The following is a 16,883-nucleotide window of genomic DNA, read 5'->3' on the forward strand; positions in this document are numbered from 1 at the left end:
CACTCCGCAGAAGAAGAGAAAGCATGCTGACACACATCTGCCCAAGCAATCAGAAGGCAGCTAAAGCCACCACAGTCTTCACTCACCAACAGTTAGAACTTTTCAATTGATTTTATTGAAGAAAGTGAGTGCTGAGCACCATGAGTTCTCATAAACAATCCATTTTGGCAAATGCTTTAAGAATGTTGGTTAATTGCAGTTAGGCAGCATCGACGTATTTTATTTTTTTGGAAAGCAAGAAGCTGGCTTACCAACATTCAGTTAAACACCATGTAAGGGTTAGAAATATGAATCAACAAACTATTAGGGTGGTACCATCTCTTTATAATAAACCAATGTAGATTGATTAAGTATAGCCTAAAAGTTTACCACAAATCATAACTACATTTAAGCTTTGAATTTCATGACTAGTGATTAATTTTGCATGTCAACTTGACTGAGCTTATAGGATGCCCAGATATCTGATTAAACGTTATTTCTGGAGGTGTCTGTGAGGGTGTTTCTATAGGAGATTAGCATCTGAAAGCCGGGTGTGGTGGCTCATGCCTGTAATCCTAGCACTTTGGGAGGCCGAGGTGGGCAGATTGCCTGAGCTCAGGAGTCTGAGACCAGCCTGGGCAACATGGCGAAACACCGTCTGTATTAAAAAATACAAAGCTTAGCCGGATGTGGTGGCCCACACCTGTAGTCCCAGCTACTAGGGAGGCTGAGGCGTGAGAATTGCCTGAACCTGGGAGGCAGAGGTTGCAGTAAGCCAAGATCGTACTCCAGCCTGGGCAATAAAGTAAGACCCTATCTCATAAAAAACAAAAAAACAAAAAACAAAAAAAAAAGAAGAAGAAGAAAGAGAGATAGATTAGCATTTGAATGGGTGGACTGAGTAAAGCAGATGGCCCCTCGTCAGTGTGGGTGGGAATTGTCCTATCCATTGAGGGCTTAAATGAAACAAAGACTGAGGAAGGTTGAATTCAATCTCTGCCTGACTGCTGGGGCTGAGACATCAATCTTCTCCTGCTCTCAGTGCTCTTCCAGACTCAGACTGGAATGTACACTATCAGCTCTCCAGTTCTCAGGCCTTCAAATTACACCTCTGGCTTTCCTGAGTCTCCAGCTTGCAGATGGCAGATCGTGGGACTTCATGGGACTTCTCAGACTCCATAACCAAGTAAGCCAATTTATTATAATAAATCTCACATATATATAATTATATATGTATATATAAATCTCATATATATGTGTGAATGTGTGTGTGTGTGTATAAGGTTGATGCAAATGTAATTGAGGTTTTTCCATTGAAAGTAATGTCCAAAACCCTTACTGCCAGTGAAAGTAATGTCCATAACAATTACTTTTGCACCAACCTAGGTATTTATATATATACTTACATATATAATAGGAAATAATATATATATCTCCTATTGACTCTGTTTCTCTGGAGAACCCTAACACACTAACACAATAACCTTTCACTGTGCATGTGACATAATGAAATATAGAGAACTATCTATGCTGTGAGGAAAATTAGCTTTTTGATACATTGCTCTCTGTTATAAAATAATTTATTTTCCTGTGCATATATTATAGGAGAATAATATAATGGCAATAAGCATAGTTTGATATTAAGTTGAGACTTTTAAACAGCTCGCATTGTATTTGCCTTTGAGGTTTATATAATATGTAACTGCCAACCCATGTATCTTTCAGTTATAAGATTCTGAGGTTGGTATATAAGTTTCTCAGTAAGGTTTTTGGGGTTCCTAGACCACCATGATGCCCAAGGAAATAGCTTTTTTATAATCCAAAGTTGAAATACTACTGAAATGATCAAAGAAGACATTGAGAAATGCTTTTTAGAATAATCTCATCCTTTGACTAATCACCTTTTCAGTGCTCTCAGAATACTAAAGCCATGGACAATTTTAAAAACTAGAGGCCGGGCACAGTGGCTCATGTCTGTAATTCCAGCACTTTGGGAGGCCGAGGTGGGCAGATCGCGAGGTCAGGAGTTCGAGACCAGCTTGGCCAACATAGTGAAACCTCGTATCTACTAAAAATACAAAAGAAAAAATAAAAAACTAGCCAGGTGTGGTGGCATGTGCCTGTAGTCCCAGCTACTCAGGAGGCTGAGGCAGAAGAACCACTTGAACCCGGGAGGCAGAGGTTGCAGTGAGCCAAGATCGCACCACTGCACTCCAGCCTGGTGACATGAGACTCTGTCTCAAAACAAAAACAAAAACAAAAAAAACCTAGAACTTGAATGGGCCATAAGATGGTCCAATTCCCTCATTTACTGGATTATGGTGCTTCATTCAGAGGCCATCTCAAAAGGCAGTGAGAAAAGAGGGCAGCTGGTTGCCCATACCTGCTCCAGCCAGAGCAGCTCCTACCACTGTTCTATCTACTGGTCTTTTAAGCACAGTTTACCTGAGAAAAATAAAATTGCACTTCTAAAAGAAAAATTTGAAACCACTGATCTTGTCATTTTAAAGGTAATCAAGCTGAAATTGAGAAAGGTGAGATGATCAGGCCGCTATCACACCCCTAGTTTATGATCAGGTCAGAACTGCAGACTCTTCCCATTCCCTGGGGCTAGAACAAGCCACACCCTTTCAGGAGACTAGAGTTGTGCTGCTATTCCTTCTGTCAACGTCATCCAGTCTCCTTTTATTTCCTGAATGTCCTGCTCCTTTTCCCAACATAAATTCATGAAGCTTTTTTTGGAATTCTGGCCAGTTTTATCCATTTAACCACACAGTTATGGAACATTCTGAAGAAAAAGCACGGGGAGGAACAGGCTTAAGCACAAAGGAAAACACAGAGCTAGGGTGAAATGTTCCCTTTGTCACAAGATTATCATTATGTTTGCATCGTCATTATTGTCTTCATCAGCATTCCTTCTATTCATACCATACTCCATGATGGTTTATTATTATATGTGTTACCTCATTTGATTACCACTCAGTAAGCCCTGTAATGTATCTTAACAAACTAAGTGCTATGAAAATCATAAATTTGTTTGTACTATTTTGCATTTTTAGGTATACTGAGTTCTAACTGTCCATAAGCTCTTTAGCTGATGCAATTTTTCTCACAAAATAGATTTAAAAATTTTTAAAGTCATCTGTTATATCTGTTACCTTTTTCATTATCCAAGTGCCTAACAAAGAAACACATTGATAGCAAAGAATCTGCAAATCACTGGTTAGCAAAACTAGAAACAAAACCAACACCTTTAACCACAGTGTCCAATGGCAAAAAGTCAAGAGCAGAAAGTGGAGATCAACTGCAGATAAGCTGCAGATAAACGGCGGGAGTGCTGCAGCCTTAAGTGACCTCCTGGCAGCTTTTGATGCTAATGATCATGCCCTCCTTCCTGGAGCTTTCCACTTCCTTTGTTTTATATATCACTGCTCTCTTTTTCGCTCTTTGAAGCTTCCTTCCAAGTGTCTTTTTATGGTTTTTCTGACCCTCCACATATTTTCATATTTCTGAGTATTTCCTCATGCCATTCATTTCTCTTTCCTCTATGCTTGAACTGCTCATCTTCCAAAATTCAGCTCAACTAACACTTCCTTTCTAAAGGCTTTCCTGACTGCCAAAATTGGAAGTATTTATTCCCTCCTCTTTTTCTTTTTTAAAAAAAAATTTCATTTTTTCAAACAGTGAAGCCACCTTTGAAAAATTGTGACAGTGAGAGAAATCTGACATAGTTGACTCCATCTTGCTTCTAACCTCCAAGCTGTACTTGGTCATTCCTGGGCATAGGCCAAGCTAACTTTGGGAAGAATTTATTTTATAGTTTAACCTTAAAGCAAGGATGATAATTGCCCTTCCCCAAAACTAAACTGCCTTTGTAAAACTAATGAAAGGCCATAAGGCTAGCATTATGAAGGGAGCCTAAATCTGCTAAAATATACCCAGCCATTGTTCAGGAGGTCACATAATTTATAATTTCCCCAGTTACTCCTGTAGATGACATCACTGTTATAGAACCTAAGATTGGTCTTTTGAGATGTTTTTTCAGATTTTTGCATTTCTGATGGCTGGCTGATTTCACCCAGATCTGTGATTCTTGATTCAACCAGTCATGTGGCTCCCACCCAGAGGCAGACTCAGCACAAGAGAACCATTTTCCATACCCTTATGATTTCATCCCCAACCAATCAGTAGCACCCATTCCCTAGCCCCATGCCCACCAAACTATACTTGAAACACCCTAACCTCCAAGCCTTTGGGGAGATTGGTTTGAGTAATAACCCCATCTTCAGCATAGCTCCTCTTGCATCAAAGAAACTCTTTCTTTAGTGCAATACTGTGGTCTCAGTGAATTGATTTTGTGTGTGCAGTTGGCAGAAAAAATCCTATCAGGCAATTAAAAAGATATTGCATTCACATAGTCCAAAATCCAAACATATTTAGAGGCAGGTGGTGAAAAGTCTCCTTTGCACTATTGTTTCATGCTGTTGCCTTTCACTTCTCATTGGCTGACTTTGTGTTTCCAAAAATATTTATGCATAAATTAGCAAAGACAAGTTTGCTCTGGTTTTACACAAATAGTACGGTGCTATGCAGTGTGTTCTGAACACTGCTTTTTTCCACTAAATGATTGTGTTTTGGAGAGAGGTGTTTTCATATTAGTATAGAGAGTATAGCATCATTCCCATATAGCTGTATAGTATTTTATGTCAGGGTTATAGCATAGTATATTTAATCACTCTCCTATTTATGAAACTCTAAATGATTTTTAACTTCTGTTATTATGAGCAATGATGGAATTAATAGTCCTGTACATATGTCAGAGGCATTTGAACCAGAGCGACTCCATTTTGAATGAGGGCTAGGAAAATGAGTCTGGGACTTGCTGGGCTGCATTTCCAGAAAATGAGGCATCCTTAGCCTCTAGAGGTTTATGGTTAAGGGAACAAATTAATAATGCTTACGAAACAGACCCAGACTTGGGAGTGTCCAGATATCCTGCTATCTGGAGAACAAAGGCATTCGTAATTTTGCTTTAAAGATAATAATATCAATTATTGCAAAATATAGTAATTGATAAACTCTTGTAGCAGAGCACATCTCCCCAAGATCTATTTTTATCATATATATATATATATACACACAAGCATTATACCTAGGGTGGAGGTGGACACGTTCCTCCTCTTACTTTCAGGAACGTCCTATTCTGTCTATGGAGTAGCTGTCCTTTCACCACTTTACTTTCATTTATTTAACTTAATTTTGTTTTGTTTTGTTTGTTTGTTTGTTTGTTTGTTTGAGACAGAGTCTAGCTCTGTTGCCCAGGCTGGAGTGCAGTGGCATGATCTCGGCTCACTGTAACCTTCGCCTCCTTGTTCAAGCAATTCTCCTGCCTCAGCCTTCTGAGTAGCTGGGATTACAGGTGCACACCACCATGCCTGGCTAATTTTTGTTTTTTTAGTAGACATGGGGTTTTCCATGCCAGGCTAGTTTCGAACTCCTGACTTCAAGTGATCTGTCACCTTGGCCTCCCAAAGTGCTAGGATTACAGGCGTGAGCCACCATGTCCAGCCAACTTTACTTTCTTAATAAACTTGCTTTTGCTTTGCACTGTGGACTTGTCCTGAATTCTTTCTTGCATGAGATCCAAGAACCTGCTCTTGGGGTCTGGACTGGGACCCCTTTCCTGTAACACATATGTCATTTTGCAAAAACATACTAGTATACTCACAGAATAAATTGGAATTGTTCCATCAGACAGTATAAAATTATGGTAAATATTTTCGGTTATTCTCCATATGTGTTGTACCAATTTATACTTTCTCAAGCAATATGTGAAGTTCACATTTCTCCCACATTCTTGATAAGACTGTGTATCAAACTTACATATCTTTATCCATCTTTATAGGTAAGAGATGTTATTGCAGTGTAATTTTATGTTTTATTTCTTTCATTATGATTCAAGTTCAGCACCTTTTCATATTTTAAGGGTTATGTGTATCTCTTTTTAATGAATTATCTGCTTATATAATTTTCACATTTTTCTAGTAGGTAATTAGTCTTATTTATGGAAACCTTTTACATATTAAGAAAATTAGATCTGTTTTGTTTTTATATGAGTCACAATTTTTTCTAGTGTATGCTTTCTTCTTTTTGACTCTGCTACTAATAACCCTCCTTACTTTCTAGTTGCTGTAGGGGAGAAAAAATAATTTTCCCTACCATTCGTATTTCTCATGTGGGACTCTCTCTAACAAAAGATACATTAATAGCAGGAAAATAAACAAGTTTATTAACATGTATATTTTTATATGAGACAGCTAGGAAATGAGTAATTCTCTAGAGTAGATCTCAAAGAAAAGCATTTAAACTTCAGGCTTACATACCATTGTTCTCTGAAACAAAGAAAGAAGGATGTGGGGATATGATATGACCTGGAAAAGCACCTTAAACAAAGATAAGGTTTGTTATGCAGATTTAAGTCAATATCTTCTCCAATTACTCATCTCTCTCTTCAGGGTGCAGAGAGGGAGACACCCTTACAAATAGAGATTTTCATTATAGATGTCAATTTCTCTTACAAAGGATCAACTTTTCAGAGCTGCTTCTATGTCTGCAGTTTCTCAAAATGATATGCCAAAGAGGCATATTTTAGGATTGTATATACTGGTCTCCTACAATCATATTTTGGGATGATATGAGCCCCATCACTGCCTGTGAACTATTCATTTTGTAACCACCCAACTGGTTCTTCTTGCCTGCTGCCCAGATAAAGCTGATTTATCAAGAGAAGGGAAATACAAGACAGAGTTTAATACACATAGAGCCAGCTAAACAAGAGACAAGAGTTTTATTATTACTCAAAGCAGCCTCCCGAAAATTTGGAGGCTAGGGTTTTTTAAAGCTAATTTATGAGGGTTGAAGCTGTTCTCTTGCACTGAGTAAGTTCTTGGGTGGGGACAAGACCAGATGAGCCAGTTCACCAGTCTAGGTGGCGCCAGCTGATCCGTCAGAATGTACTTCCTAAGAAATACCACAAACACCAAGCTTAGGTTTTACAATAGTAATGTTGTCTGTAGGAGCAACTGGGGAGGTTGGTGATCTTGTGGTCTCTGGCTGCATGACTCCTGAGCCGTAATTTCTAATCTTGTGGCTAATTTGTTAGTTTTTCAAAGGCAGTCTGGTTCCCAGGCCAGGAGGGATTTTGTGTCAGGAGAAACTGTTGTCATCTTTGTTTCAAAGTTAAAGTATAAATGAAATTCCTCCAAAAGTTAGCTTGGCCTACTCCCAGGAATGAACAAGGGCAGCTTAGAAGCTAAAAGCAAGATGAAGTTGGGTAGGTCAGATCTCTTTCACTGTCATAATTTTCTCACTGTTATAATTTTTGCAAAGGCAGGTGTAATTTATTATAGAACTCACCATACTACGTCATAATTCTTTCTACATTTGCTATCAGACTTTGAGGATCTCAAGAGCAGATATCTTATTCAACTTTTCATGCCTCTTGTACATTAGCTTACCAGGTACTGAACATCAATCACAAATTTTTTTAATGAATTATTGTGTGCTTATTTTTTCTTTTGGGCTTAAATGCATGTTAAATTTTAATAATTACGTTGGTATTAGCTACATTTAACAGCATTTACAGCATTGTTTTGTTGTGGCCCTACTTCTTTTTCCTATTCTACTGATATTTAGTTGAACAATTACGTAGGAGACCAGAATATGCCACCCTGAAATATGGCTGCCTAGCATAAGGATTATTTTGAGCTGGTTATTTGAAGGTACTACAGATACATGAGAAGCCCTAAAAATAGAATAGAGGTTACCCTTTTGTAAAGGGAAATGTACAGTTATAAAGAAAATCTCCAGTGGTAAGGTTGTCTTCCTCTCTGTACCAGGAGCGAGTGACTTTAAATCATTAGAGATTCTTATCAATAGACAAGGCACTGACTTAAATCTGCATAACAAACCTTACCCTTGTTTTCCTTGTTTTCCATGTTTTCCCTGGTTACCGCCACATTACTGGTCCTCCAACTATCTTTTTTCTTTTTTTCAGTAGAGGACGATATTTAAGCCTGAACTAAGCCCACATCTTTGAGATTGACTAATTTCTCTGAATATCTAGAATGAATGTCTATCTAAGGAATAAATGTTAATAAACTTCTATTTGTTTTTCTCCTCTTAATCTATCTTTTGTTACTGGAGGGACTAGTTAAGAACTCAGAAAAAGTAGAGAAAAAATTATTTTCTACCTTTACAACAAGCAGAATTTATTCAGCAGATTGGTGTTACGTGCGTACGGGTGAAGAGACCACCAAACAGGCTTTGTGTGTGCAATAAAGCTTTTTAATCACCTGGGTGCAGGCGGGCTGTGTCCAAAAAAAGGAGTCAGCAAAGGCAGATAGGGGTGGGGCAGTTTTATAGGATGTGGGTAGGTAGTGAAAAATTACAGTTAAAGAAGGTTGTTCACTTGCGGGCAGGGGCGGGAGTCACAAGGTGCTTGGTGGGGAGCTTCTGAGACTCATTTTCCAGGAGAAGGAATGTCACAAGGTCAATTGATCAGTTAGGGTGGGGCAGGAACAAATCACAATGGTGGAATGTCATCAGTTAAGGCAGGAACTGACTATTTTTACTTCTTCTGTGGTTCTTCAGTTGTTTCAGGCCATCTGGCTGTATACGTGCAGGCTTGGGCTCAGAGGCCTGACAATTGGTTTTTATTTGGCATACAATTTAAAAATATCAGCAGGAAAAGATTGTGTGTGTGTGTGTGTGTGTGTGTGTGTGTGCCTGTGTGTGTGTGTTCATGTGTATGGGGTGGAGGTGGAAGAGGCAAGATTACATAACCAACCATTTAAGGCTCTAAGTTTCTTTTTAATCTATAAGATAAATAAGTGCCAGAATAAAGTATCCTAGAACATACTGAAGATTTCATGCCAAGATCCCTAGTCCCAGAAAGCTATTTAGAAATGATACTTTGAAGTAAATCAATGGAAAATTCAAGGAAATGAAAGGCCTGCCCTTCAAAAAATCCAACATCAATCAGTACTACTGCTAGGTATTCTTTATTTTCCTCCTTACATATTGTACATACAAGTTGTAGGATATCTTTTTACAGGAAAAGAGTAAAAATTATTTAATTTTCTATAACTTCAGCCACTTATTCTCATGCTATTGCTTTTCAAATGTTTACATATTTGAATGAAAACACAGTAACTCCTCCACCTGTCTTTAAAACAAAGGTGGTTATACACCTGGTCTGCAGGGGCAGAGGGAAAGTGTGGAACTTAATATTAAATGTTCATCCATAATTTTCACTTTGCTTCAGACCTTGATGAGGATTCAAGATGGCCTCTTGCTTTGTTTGGTTTTGAGGTCTTCATGCTAGCGTGCAATTGTGTAAGAGCAATTTACCGTGACTCACCTTTCTTTTTTTTTTTGGCACAAAAAATAAACAGTTTTTCTGTGGTGCTCAATAGCACTCAAATGTGCCAGGGAAAAGACCTCTTTTTTAAAAAAATGAAATAAAACATATGGAAGGAAACTAAGAACTCTTGTCAAAATTATTCCACTGTGAAATTAGTTACATTCCACAAGAAAATATAATCATGCCAAGGGTTCTTTTCTTCAGTGACTCTCACATAAACTACAGCAGGAAAAAAAAATCTGGTGTTCAGCTTCATAAGCTGTCGGTGCCATTGGCTACCTAAACCCATTCGTATTTGATTATTTTCAGTCCACTGCCATTTCTATACAGCCCTGGTGGATATTTCCTTGGTTCATTAAATAAAACATTCCTATCAGCCTATTATTGTGTTGCTACTGTCCTTGCTATAATTAACACAGCAACAGATTTAAAAAATAATACTTAAAATAACTGGTGTAGAATTCACTTCTAAACAAAATACACATAAAAAAGATCATCCAACAGGGAGCTGCCAAATGTACTGTAGACTGGAAGAGTTTCAGCATCCTTTAAACACTCGGCAAGAAGCTAACTGAACCACATCTCTGCTGTCAGCAGAGCATGAAACTCTGAGATTTGTTTCAGTTTCCATCTAGTCTCTGCCAGTTAAAACTAAAGACTTCCACAGGGTAAATACCTATTCCATTTTTACTGGCATTGCCTACTTTCTCTTTGATAATCTTTATGTTTCCCTCTCAGGAATGCTTGAGCCCTTTATGAATGTGACATTTTGCAAAGCACTGTGGTCTAATAAACTTTCCCAAATTTCCTCATCATCCTCATCTCCACAAAGCCTTTCTTATATGCACACAGTTGTGAGTGGCTCTATGCAAAGAAAATCTAATAGACCCTATTCTTTTTCCTATAAGAATATATCATGGAGAACACACACACTCATACACATACCCAGTACTTAGAGAGAGAGAGAGCTAAATGCAAACAGTAAGCTCTGCTCAAAATCCTCCATTGGATTCTCGTTTCTTATCAAATCAAATACAATTTTCTCAGCTTGTCACTCAAAGACTTCTACAATATGAGCCTAATATGAGACTTCTACAATATGAGATAATATGGAAATTATCTTTCCAGCCGACAATTTACCAATCTCCTGAGTGTATCTCCTGTTCCTAGTAAACTAGATTACTCACAGTTCCTGTGTTATATGGTGCTTTCCTATTATCTTATCCTGACCCCAGACAGGCAGAAAATCAGGGCTCTGGGGTCAACTAGTCTGGAGTGTGGGATGTTATATGCCTGGTTCAGGGGGAAAGGAGGGAGAGGAATAGAGAAGAGGTATCCCTTGTAATATTATCAATAGGCAGCTGCTGGGGCACTAGGAAGTGATTTGAGTCAGAGCAACTCTCAGAGTTGCTGATGAGAAAAGTCATGCAGACCATCCAAATAAGTTGTCAATTTAATGAGTGCTACAAAAATGAGGATTCCTTAATGAAGCCAGGAACACCGAGAGAGGACAGGACACATGCTTCAAACTGGAGAGTGTGAGATGCAGGCTAAAGCTCTGTAAATAAGAGTAGAAATGAAATGACTTTTCCTATTGTGACTGCTTCTTTGGGGTCTGGGGACAGAGAGTTATGGATGTGAACAGAACTGAATGCCACCTGGGCTCTTAGAATGATGGCATTCTTTCTGCATGGAACACCTTTATCCTCTGGTTCAAATCATATCAATTCTTTCAGACCCATTTCAAATATCACCTCTTCCATGAAACCTTTTTTTCTGTCCCTCAAAAGAAGCCATCCTTCCCTCATCTGCACTGTATCAGACATTGTTGATACTTCTTGACAGCCTTCCTTACTAGATTGTGTATTACATTCTTAAGTTTGTCTTATACCTTTACTGTATTATATGCACCTTAAGTTATGGATTTACTCTTTCTTAATATCAACTGTAGCAACTACATACTGTGACACATAACTGTTACTCAATAAATATTGTTAACATTTTTTAATTAACATCTGAGAACAGAGAATATTTGCATGACTTATGGAAAAAGAAAAGGGGCATCAGTATCCAAATATACCTCTGGATGTTCTCCCAATTGGCCAGTATCATTGGCATTACCATATGTTTTATAGAGATAACTAGATACATTCAGCTTATATTGAATATTTACTTATAATTCGTCATGAACCTAGTCAATCAATCTGAAAAATTTATCGTAATAAAAGTATTTACTATAATCTCAGGGCATACGAGGGATGCTGAATAAATATTACCACAAAAATATACAAATGTCCACTTTAATATTCTCTTCATTTGTTCTTCATACAACCAGGAGACATATCATACCACCTAAAAGTTGGACCCCAAAACTAATTTAGGTTATGCTTTGATTAAAATTTAGTTTGCTTTCATACTTGATTTAACAATCTTTTCTCACTATTCTGTTCTTTTGTTAAATATACCATGTTGGAAATATATATTTCTTATAAGCTCATAGTAAGATGTGTAGGAAAAATCTTACAGTATAAGGAATAAAATCCTTCTTAAATGTTTTCTGTATTAACAGGAAAATTGAGGTCAGATTCTCAATCAAGTATATTGGATATTATGTGATGCATTTTATGTTTTAATATTTATCTCAGTTTTCCTACTTATTTTCTTTTAATTTCTTGCTTAAAAAAATGGTGTCTTAATCTTATAAGTCAGCCCCTTTATACATTTTTAATAATGCAGAATATAAATAATAACACATAAAATTAAAGTTATCTAATCTTATTTATACTTTAGTATCCTAAAGTCAAAATGTTACATAGAAGTATAGTATATTATTAAATGAAAAGGAAATGACTATTATAGTTGCATTTTTTTTGAAAATACAAAGATTTCAAAAGTAGATGGAGGTTTTAGGAAAAATCTGTCTAATTTGCTCCTAACACTAAGACAAATCTCCTAATTTGTTCCTAACACTAAGACAAGCCATTTATTCATTTTTCTCATTATTTAGAATTGTAAATTCACAATTTATAATTGTAGAAAATTTTGGAGTACAATATGATGTTATGATTCATGAATACAATGTGGAATAATTAAATCAAACTAGTTAAATCATCCATTTCCTCAAATACTTAACATTTTTTGGTAGTGAGAATGTTTGACATTTACTCTCAGCAATTTTGAAATGTAGAATACTCCATTATCAACTATTAATATATCCACCACACTGTGCAATAGATATTTAAAAAAACCCATATTGATCATCATTTCCCCATCCCTCAACCTCCATAACCACTTTCTAGTCTCTTCTATGTGTTCAACTCTTTTAAGATACCATATATAGTCGAGAACACGCAGTATTTGTCTTTCTGGGCCTGTCATATTTCAATTAGCGTAATGTTCTCCAATTGCATACATGCACATAACAACATTTCCTTCTTTCATAAGGCTGAAGAATATTCCATTGTGTATATAAACCACATTTTCCTTATCCATTTATCTGTTGATGGACAATTAGATTGATTCTATGACTTGGCTGCTTCAGTGAACATAGGAGTGCACACACCTCCTCAACAAACTTATTTCAAATCTTTGGGTAAATACCTAGAAATATGATTTTTGCCTCATATAATTCTCTTTTTAGTTTTTTTAAGGAATTTCCATATAGTTTTTCAAAATGGTTATACCAGTTTACGTTCCCAACAACAGTGTACAAGGGTTTCCTTTTCTCCACATTCTTACTTACCCTTGTTATTATTTATCTTTTTGATAATAGCCATTCTGACAGATGTGAGATGATATTTCATTCTGATTTTAATTTGCGCTTCCCTGATGATTAGTGATGTTGAGTATTTTTTCATATATCTGTTGGCCATTTGTATGTCTTCCTTTAAGAAGTGCTTATTTAGGCCCCTTGCCCATTTTTAAATTGGGCTTTTTGTCTTCTTGCTATTGAGTTGTTTGATCTCCTTATATATTTTGAATATTGACATTTTATCAGATATGGCTTGCAATTATTTTCTTCCAATCCATAGGTTGTTTCCCTATATTGTTTCCTTTGCTGTGCAGAAGCTTCTTAGTTTGATATAACTCCATTTGTCTATTTTGCTTTTGTTGCATGTTCTTTTGGTGTCAAATCCAAAAAATCATTGCTAAGACAAATGTTGTATAGTTTTCCCCCTGTGTTTTGTCTAGTAGTTTTACAGTTTCTGGTCTTCAGTTTAAGTTTTTAATCCATTTTTAGTTCATTTATGCTGTGAGATAAGGGTCCAATATTGTTCATGTGGATATCTAGTTTTTTCACCACCATATGTTGAAGAGACTATCCTTTTTCCACCATGTATTATTGGCAGGTTTGTTGAAAATCAATCAACTGTGCATGCATTGGTTTATTTCTGGGCTCTCTTCAACCAGTCTGCTGGTTGATACGTCTTTTTTTTTCCTAGCATCATGCTGTTTTAATTACTAGAGAACTCCCTAGTATTGTTTAAAATCAGCTAGTGTGACACCTCCAGCTTTGTTCTTTTTGCTCATGATTGCCTTTGCTATTCAAGGTTTGTTGTCATTCTGTATGAATTTTAGCATTGTTTTTTTCTATTTCTATGAAAAATAAAATAGAAATTTTTACAGTAATTACATTGAATCTGTAAATCACTTTGGGTAGAATGAATATTTTAACAATATTAATTACTTCAATCCACAAACGTAGGATATCTTTCCATCTATTTGGGTCTTCTTCAATTTCTTTCATCAATGTTTTAAACTTTTCAGTGTACACATCTTTTACTTCCTTGATTAAATTTATTCCTAAGTATATTAATTTTTGTCACTATTATAAATGGGATTGTTTTCTTTCTTTTTCAGATAGTTTGTTATTAGCATTCAAAAATTTGACTAGTTTTTGCATGTTGATTTTTATATTTTACCACTTTAATGTATTTGTTCATTAATTCCAACAGGTGTTTTTTTTTTAATTTAGTCTGTAGGGTTTCCTATATATACGATTATGTCATCAGCAAACAGTGACTATTTTACTTCTTACTTTCCTAATTATATGTATTTTATTTTCGTCTCTTGTCTAATTGCTCTGGCAAGGACTTCCAATACTATGTTGGACGTAGTGCCAAGAATGAGCATCCTTGTCTTGTTCCAGATCTTAGAGGCAAGACTTTCACTTTTTCTCCATTAAGTATGATGTTAACTGTGGGCTTCTCCTACATGGCCTTTATTGTGTTGCGGTACTTTCCTTTTGTACCTAATTTGATGAGTGTTTTTATCATAAAAAAGATGTTGAATTTTATCAGATGCCTTTTCTATATCTAATGAGATGATTACATGGTGTTTTGGCCTTCATTCTGTTAATGTAATATATCATATTCATTGGCTTGAGTGTGTTGAGCCATTCTTGTATATCAGGGTTAAATCCCATTTGATCATAATGGATGGTCCTTTAAATATATTGTTCAATTTGGTTTGCTAACATTTTATTGAGGGTTTTTGCAATGATGTTCATCAAGGATACTGGCCTGCAATTTTCTTTTCTTGTAATGTCCTTGTCTGGCTCTGGTATCAGGGTAATGCTGACTTCATGAAGAGCTTGGAAATGTTCCCTTCTCTTCAGTTTTTTGGAAGAGTTTCAGAAGGATTGGTATTAGTTCTTCATTAAACATTTGGTAGAATTCAGCCATGTGGCCATCAGATCTTGTGATTTTCTTTGATGGAAGACTTTCTTATTACTGACACAATCTCCATACTTGTTATTTTCTGCTCAGATTTTCTATTTCTTTATGAATCAGTCTTGGTAGGTTATATGTGTCTAGGGATTTGTTTGTTTCTTCTAAATTATCAAATTTGTTGCATATAATTGTTTGTAATAGTCTCTGTTGATCCTTTGTATTTCTGTGGTATCAGCTGTAGTGTTTTCTTTTTCATATCTGATTTAATTTATTTGAGGCTTCTCTCATTTTTTTCTTAGTCTAGCCAAAGTTTTGTCAATTTCGTTTATTTAAAAGAAAAAAAAATTCTGGCTGGGCGCGGTGGCTCATGCCTGTAATCCCAGCACTTTGGGAGGCCAAGGCGGGAGGATCATGAGGTCGGGAGATTGAGACCATCCTGGCCAACATGGTGAAACCCCGTCTCTACTAAAAATACAAAGATTAGCTGGGCATGGTGGCTACTCGGGAGGCTGAGGCAGGAGAATTTCTTGAACCCGGGAAGCAGAGGTTGCAGTGAGCTGAGATCATGCCACTGCATTCCAGCCTGGTGAGATAGCAAGACTCTGTCAAAAAAAAAAAAACTTAGAAAAACTGGGTCAAAATTCATATGGAACCAAAAAGAGCCCAAATAGCCAAGGCAATCCTAAGCAAAAAGAACAAAGCTGGAGACATCATGTTAACTGACTTCAAACTGTATGACAAGGCAACAGTAACCAAAACAGCATGGTACTGGTACAAAAACAGGCACATAGACCAGAAGAACATATTAGAGATTCTAGAAAGAATGCCACACACATGCATCCATCCACAAAGCTGACCAAAACAAGCAGTGGAGAAAGGACTCCCTATTCAATAAATGCTGCTGGGATAACTGGCTAGTTATATGTGGAAGATTGAAAATGGACACCTTCCTTACACTATATACAAAAATCAACTCAAGATGGATTAAAGACTTAAATGTAATACTAAAACTATAAAACTTCTAGAAGATAACCTAGAAAATTTCATTCTGGGGCAAGGACCTGGCAATGATTTAATGATAAGGACACCAAAAGAAGTTGCAACAAAAATAAAAATTTGACAAATGAGACCTAATCAAATTAAAGAGCTTCTGCATAACAAAAGAAACTTATCAACAGAATAATTAGACAACCTATAAAATGGGAAAAAAATTTTGCAAACTATATTTCTGACACGGGTTTGATATCTAGAATCTATAAGGAACTTAAAGAAATTTACAAGCAGAAAAGAAACAACCTCATTAAAAAGTAGTCAAAAGACATAAACGGACACTTTTCAAAAGAAGACATACACGTGGCCAACAAGCATGTTAAAAAATTCTCAACATCAAAATTAGAGAAATGCAAATCCAAATCACAATGAGATACCATCTCACATCTGTCAGAATGTCTATTATAAAAAAGAAAAAAAATGACTGGGCATGGTGGCTCATGCCTGTAATCCCAGCACTTTGGGAGGCCGAGGTGGGCGGATCACGAGGTCAGGAGATCGAGACTGTCCTGGCTAATACTGTGAAACCCCGTCTCTACTAAAAATACAAAAAATTAGCTGGGCATGGTGGTGGGCACCTGTAGCCCCAGCTACCAGGAGGCTGAGGAAGGAGAATGGTGTGAACCCAGGAGGCAGAGCTTGCAGTGAGCCGAGATCGCACCACTGCCCTCCAGCCTGGGTGACAGAGCAAGACTCCATCTCAAAAAAAAAAGAAAAAATATAAGAGATGGTGGCGAGGGCGAGGTTGTGGAGAAAAG

The 16,883-nt window shown here is 36.7% G+C and overlaps 1 long non-coding RNA gene across 1 annotated transcript in view; it reads left to right on the plus strand.

The window, feature by feature from the left end:
• The first annotated feature begins 1,039 nt into the window (after positions 1-1,039).
• LOC134739468 (uncharacterized) overlaps positions 1,040-16,883 on the plus strand; it is a 62,760-nt gene continuing 46,916 nt past the window's right edge. Inside the window, exon 1 of the long non-coding RNA XR_010126141.1 lies at positions 1,040-1,165. This is a non-coding gene — a long non-coding RNA (uncharacterized LOC134739468). The remainder of the gene's footprint in view (positions 1,166-16,883) is intronic.

Source organism: Pongo pygmaeus, chromosome 3 (assembly GCF_028885625.2).
Source record: "Pongo pygmaeus isolate AG05252 chromosome 3, NHGRI_mPonPyg2-v2.0_pri, whole genome shotgun sequence".
NCBI lineage: Eukaryota > Metazoa > Chordata > Mammalia > Primates > Hominidae > Pongo > Pongo pygmaeus.